Genomic DNA, 6,446 nt, shown 5'->3' on the forward strand with positions numbered 1-6,446 from the left:
ACCATCCGCTACACACAAAAGCATTAACACGTTTTTCACAGACAGCATAGTTCAAAGTTAAATCTAATACCACTTGGGATTTTTAGCTCTCTTTAAAATGTTTGGTAGTTCGAGTCAGTTCACGAAATTTTAGTAGCACTTATTTTAGTGAATTCTGCCCGAGTAGCGGATTTTAGGAGGCACAGGGGGCCCGTGCCCCCCCTAAGGGATTAATTCACTTTGCTATTTTAATTATTACTTTTTAATTGACCTTTCTTTTGCATTTTTTTACGTAGTTAATTAAAAAGAACAGAAAACACACACTGCATATTTTGAAGAAAAGCATGTTTGTTTGCTAAAGAAGTATTACTGGAGTCAGAGATCCAGAGTTTCAGAATACATTTAACTCACTGGTTTCGAATTCAAGGGACCGTAATATCGCTATTCGTCCACTAATTCTTCTTTGATGGAATCTAAAAATAACATTTTTTTTTTTAATGTGTAGGCGCATATAAAAGAGTGATTTGGATTCAGGAACCTATTTGAGAAATAATAGATGCAGATGATGGTGCCCTGCGCCGTGATTGTTGATTGGAGCTTTAAAAAACATATGTACCTCCAGCTAGCATAAAAACTGGTAGTTTACTTCCAGGCCGGGATTCATGGCTGATTTCTTGATGGCCCTCCCAAAATCGCTCTGTCCTCTGATGGACCATCAAGGTTCGTGGTGGGTTGAATGTTTCATTGATTTCACCGCCTAAACACCCCCTAAAAAATAGCGCTTTAGCATTTGGTATCATCGTTTTGTGCGTTTGGTAAATGCTGACTCTTTACTCATTGTCAACATAGCTTTGCAAGCTATCTTTCATGTTCTTAGGATAACGCATATATATAGTTGACTACTGATAAATTTCACGTTGATACATATTTAAAAGTACTTAATCAGGTATGTAGTTGATCTGTAGATATATTTTTGGGGGGTACTTCAAGTACATTTTTGGTGCAAGAATTATCAATACATTCATTTAAAACAAGCATTTTAAATGCAACTTTACTTTACGACTGAAAACAGCTACGAGAAATGCGACGAAAGAAGAGTGATTGACGGGGCTCACTTTATTAAGTGTATTTCGGGATATTCCCGTTTGTCCCGAAAAAGTAGTAGAAAAGTTTTCGTAAAGTTCTCGTCTCATGGTTTTATAATAAGTTAATAAAAAAAGTTGTTTTAAACTAATTTTTTATTACTTTTAGTTTGATTTTGCAAACCCCAAAAATAAATAAGGCACTCATTAAAATGAAATTACCTTTCTTCCATTCGATAATACAATTTTTGTACGATTTTTTTTTTTTTTTTTTTGCCGCACCCTGTATACTGCCGTGCTAAGCAAAAAAGTGTAATCTGCAGTTTGGCTCTTCCACATATTTGATTCACATTCCTTTTTTTTTTTCTTTCTTTCTTTCTTTTTTTTTAGAATTTTTCAAAAAAATAGCTTTTGATAAAATGACTCTAAAACATTTTATTAATTAAAATACGAAACAGAGAACAACTTGGTTATAATAATTCAGTTTTGTTCAAAAGTGCTGGTATGACTACTTTTACTACTGTGCTTAGCACGGCCGTATGAATAAACTGAAACTTCAGTTTAAGTTTTGGTTCAGCTGAAGAAAAACCAGATTAGTTTTGATTTGGACCTTAGACTGGATTGGAAAAAACCAGAACTCAATAGCTTTCATTTTCATACAGTAAAGTTACATTGTATTATTTTTCTTTCAAAAAAAAAAAAAAATCAAACATGTTTGAAAGTCGAAAATGTCAGTTAATATTTCAAGTTTCAAAGGCATTCTAAAATAAAAAATCTAATTGTTATGATTAGACACAAATTACCCAATATTATTAGTTGAATGACGACCTTGACTTATTTCTGGTGACGACCATGAAAGCTCTCAGTTATAAAACAAAAAGGTTTTTTTTGTTTCTAATTAATTTTATCTTTATGTGTATTTCTGACAAGAAGAAAAAGAAGATGTGAGGATAGTATACATTTCTTAATGTTTAACCCTTCATATATTCCAAGAAACACAGAGCTATTAAGAAATTCTAATTTTATTCATAAAAAAAATCAAATTTTCCATTTTTTCCAATTTTTCCCCGAAAAAAAAACTGGTAAAAAACCCGGTTTTTTCCACCACTTCAAAATTTCTGGAAATTTTACATCTCTAACTGAATAGTTAATTTTACTGTTTTGAAATACATATGATATTCTTAAAAAGAATTTGCCTATCATTCTGTCACTTTTTTGTGAAAATACACATACTTTAGTTTGAACTGCAGCTATCCAGTTCTACACTGACCCTCAGTGCACTGAGTTAATGGCTTATGAGAACTGCACTTTTGAGCATTTTCCAATACAAAAAACTGCCCTTTTTGGGAGTGCAGAGGGTAAGCTATGCAACTAATGAGGGTATTAAATAATTTATACATATTATTACACAAATTACGTACAAAAACCATGGTTGAGCCTCAATGCAGGGAACCAGAGGGCCTCAAACATGGCACTTTTTTTTTTGAAAAGGTTTGGCGACCCATGAAAGGCTGTACTAAAAGTCTGTCACAAAATTTACGATATTCATCAATTTAGGTATTAAACGTCATTTTGTCAACACAAGAATTTGTTTGGCTGATGCTCAATACACAGAAATAATTGAATTTGAAAAAAACATTGAAAAACCCTCTACGTCAGGCTCCCACTTTACGAAATTTTACAGGTCCCGAAAAACGTTTTTAGGACGTAAAGAAAGAATACGTGTCTTCTAAAATCTTGAAAAGAATACACCATAAAAATTTGAGCAAAATTAGAAATGGTGTATATCCGACCATCTCATTTTGCCCGGTTCTTATAAAAACTGACTCATAACTAGTTAGTTATTGTGTAAATTCATAATGTATACCTAAAGTTCGAAAAATTTTAAATCGTTAACCTTATCAAGAATCATACAGGAAGAAACGACGTATGGAGAGTTTTTAACTTATTTGAAAAGTAATAGATGGCGTTAGTATACATGACCGTGGACCGTGCCTATGATTTCGAAAAGGGAAGGGTTATAAGTTTCCATTTCTGCATCTCATTTTCAGAAAACATGCAGGGTGTGTTTAATAATTCCTTGAGGGTCGTATCCAAAGGGGAGGGTTTTAAGGGGTAAATTCCTCCCATTAAGGAGTAAAATAATAAGCCAAAGAAGAAAATGTATTATGAAAGTTTGTGTGCAGCGCTTTAAAAAAAAAGTATTTCTGAACTTTTTCTGCAACCTAAGACTCTTAACCGCTGAATGATCTTTCAACATAAAGTATTATTGCTTATCGTAATGATTTATGAAGAATTTTGCATATGTTGCAGCTATGAAGAAGAAGCATACATGATTGTTTTGGGTACTGTCTATTGAATCTGCAACAGAGGCTCTTGTTTAGCTTATTACGCATTATTTCAGAGTATTGAAACTGATATAATGCTTTATTTTAAAAGAATTTTCAGACCGATTTTGGTATTTATTGCAATATACCGCATAGTAAACAGATTTGATTAAAAATTAACGAACAAGTTGGATTAAAAAGAATAAGTGGAATGAAAAAAAAAATACTACGGTCACTTTTGAGCAGCCAGAATCAATCTTTGGGAAGAAGGGGGTGTAGAGCAGTCCTTCCAGGTGAAAAATGCCATTCTGGGATCGGCACACCCCCCTTCCTTCAGGTAAGACAGTAGAAGCATTAAAAACCCCTCCGTTTGTGAAAATCTGGGCATGGGCCTCAATAATGACCGTAATCAGTGACGCAGCGAGGGGGGTAGGGGCATTGAAAAATCAAACTTGCTCCAGAACCTTTGGTTTTTAAAATATTAATAATCTTAGTATGGTATTTTATATGCATATAATAAAGGACTTATGATGAACCCTCCTTTTAAATTCTGACTGTGCTAGGTGAGAGCTATGTCTATTCATTTTGCGGCTTCTTTCGATCAGTATGCGGTACACTGCAAACCTAAAACGCTCCCCTTGTTTACGACTTTGCTAGTTCCTCTAAACGAAAGCGGAACTACTTTTTGTCTATCTAGATGCAGGCCCGTCGGCTCAAAGTTTCCAGGGAGGGAGGGTGGAAGGGGCAAAGGCAAGGGTATACAATCAATGTATTTAAAAGGAAAAAAGCTCCAAATTACAAGCAAAATTCAGTTTCATTATATTTCTGAAATCCGTGGTCCATTGACTCCCACTCTCGATCGTCCAAATGACGGGTCTGTATAGATATTCAAAATATGGAAATAATGCTTTTGAGCAATACATTCAGGGGGCGCCTCGAACAAAAATTATTATGATGGAGGGAAATTTTTAATTTGCCGAACGAAATTTCCCTTTTACCGAAGGATAAAAACCGTTTTTGGAATAAAAAATACCTATATAAAAGTTGCAAAGTTGTCCCTAATTCGCTGCATCGTTAGTCAAATTTGCCGATTTTGGAAGGTCCAGATGACCACTCATCGGTATTTGGGGTGCCCCTAAATACATCTGTGTGAATACGAAATTATCAGTAGTGTTTTACGTGTTTTGACATATCTGCACTGAACTACCAGTGTAATATAATTTTCGATGCCTCAAGATCTTAAGATTACACGATAATCCGAAGAAAAGATTATTATATTGGACTACTAGCCGCCTGCGGCGACCAGCTGGTTCGCCTTCTTACGCCATTCGCTTTCTATGCAAGCAACCACCTACGCGGGCTGTTTGGCTAACTTGTCATTTACCTTTTTACTTCAAGTTTGCCGCCTTCGGCAGCTGTTTAAATAAACTTGGCAGCAGTATTAATCCATCTTTATCTTTTTTTGTGCCATTCACATTTTACGCCAAGATTGCCGACTTCGGCGGCTATCTACCTTTACGATCTATCTCTAAATTGTCTTATCCATCTCTATTTATTTTAACCTCCCAGCCCATTTCCTAATAAAAACAAAGATCACTCAAAAAACCGCTTATTTTTTTAAATTTAAGTTGAACAAAAAAAAGTTATCTCCAAAATTCCTTGTAGTGTGCAAAAAGTAGCGTTTGACAAAGAAAAAAAAAAATGTTTTTATTGCAATTAAATGCGCACAACTATGAAATGTAACGTAATACAGCAAAACATCCAGCTTGGGGGGGGGGGGGATGGAAAAAGAAATAAATGCAATCCCCCAAATAAAACAAAAAAAAAAGAAAAAAAGGAAGCGCTGCCGGAAAAACATGTGGTCATCACGTCATAAAATGTAGAAATAAGCTATATAGTAAGAAAAAAAAAAGATTAACATTGTTTGCGATTAAGATTTCCATCGTAAATATCGAATTGAAATCCAAGGAGTGACGTTCAGAGGCATAAAAGATTGAAGAACGTTTTTTTTTCAACCGATGCGTGGAAAGACATGATGTGTTCAGCATTAAAAAAATTGTAAAAAAAAAAAAAAAACTATTGGGTATTTTTAAGAACTTTTTTTCTTCTGAAGAGGACGAAATGTTTTTTACTATTACCAAGTTAAATTTTAGAAATCAGGCTTTGATACTTCTTGCAGGATATTAGAAAAAAAATAAAACCCAAGAAAAAATGCAAATTAAAGGTTTTTTTCAAAAATTCATCAAAAATACAAAAAATGTTCTATCTTCAAACTTTTTTCATTCATCATATTTAAAATTAAATTTTCTACACTATAGTACAAAAAATATTGTCTGGTGCAATTGGTTCGGGGTCTGTGAGGTAAAAAGTACTAAAAAGCGCAAAAAAACACATGAAACATTAAATAACTTTTTTTCTAATTAAAATATCAAAAATCGAAGCCCGAGGTGCACATTTTCGGCAAAAATTGCACCTGTATACCAAATTTCATCTTTCTAGGCCCTTACCGTTTTGCCGGGAAGCGCGCCACACACACACACACACAAACATCTTATTTTATTATATGTATAGATTCATATTAACGAGGTTTCTATTTTAAGGAAAAAATTGCTTATAATGCTAATAAAACAAAGACAACATGTGCTTTTTAAAATTCAGATTATCAAGAGGCTGTTCCCGCTTGTGGTTATTTTTTTTTAAAGGAAACTCTTCAGCGAGACAATACCTTAACAATATCCACTTCCACTATAATATTAAAATCTGTTCGCGTCCGTCTGTCTGTCTGTCTGAAAATCTATCTTCTCTAGAACCACTGTTGAATCTGGAGTCAAACGAGATACCGATCAATTCGAAATTTTCCAAAGAAAAACAATAGGACCAATCTCGTAATTGTGCGACTTTAATTAGTAGAGATATTAATTAAGACGTTAATTAACATAACGTTATTCAGGAATTTTTATTTCTTTCCTGTTGCCATTTTGGCATATGCGCTAGCAAGAAAAATTCTAATAAATGTTTTAAAAGAGATTTTTTGGCTGCTGTCCAAATCTTAAAACAA

The sequence above is a fragment of the Uloborus diversus genome, chromosome 10, assembly GCF_026930045.1.
Source record: "Uloborus diversus isolate 005 chromosome 10, Udiv.v.3.1, whole genome shotgun sequence".
NCBI lineage: Eukaryota > Metazoa > Arthropoda > Arachnida > Araneae > Uloboridae > Uloborus > Uloborus diversus.